The sequence below is a fragment of the Castor canadensis genome, chromosome X, assembly GCF_047511655.1.
Source record: "Castor canadensis chromosome X, mCasCan1.hap1v2, whole genome shotgun sequence".
In the NCBI taxonomy this organism is placed as follows: Eukaryota; Metazoa; Chordata; class Mammalia; order Rodentia; family Castoridae; genus Castor; species Castor canadensis.
Window position 1 is genome coordinate 17,431,421 of NC_133405.1, and position 541 is coordinate 17,431,961.

Below are 541 nucleotides of genomic sequence, written 5' to 3' on the forward strand. Positions count from 1 at the left end.
TCTGCCCCTCTAGCTGAAGCTGTACAAGGCGTTTCCTGCTAGCTATCTATTAAGAATGCAGAAAATGCACTCCAACAAGTCAACCTGGTTGGGCACCTGCAGGAATGAGGAAAAGGGGTAGCTCTTTTTTATTTCTCATTTTTGTATTAAAAATCACTTTGTGATATTAATAGTCTCCTGAACTGGAGGCCAATTATTTGCCCCAAATCATACATAGAGTCAATAACATGTAAAACAGTAACTGTGGAATTTACATCAAACTGATGTCGTATTTCATCTCAGGAACTGAGAGTCTCTTTAGATTATCTCTAGTTTCTCTCTCTCTCACCTGGACTCATCATGGGCTTCCATAGGCTGCAGAGGGAGTGAAGACTTCTCTGAACCTGTGACAGAGGCAACTCAGAGACTCTAGTAGGATGTTTGGAGCAGGGGCCTCAATACTCATTTTGAAAAATCCTCAACATTACCTCAGTAAGCAGCACCATCATTCAAACCTTAAGCCTTGACCTTTGCTCCTTTGTTAGTCAGTTTTCCATTGCTG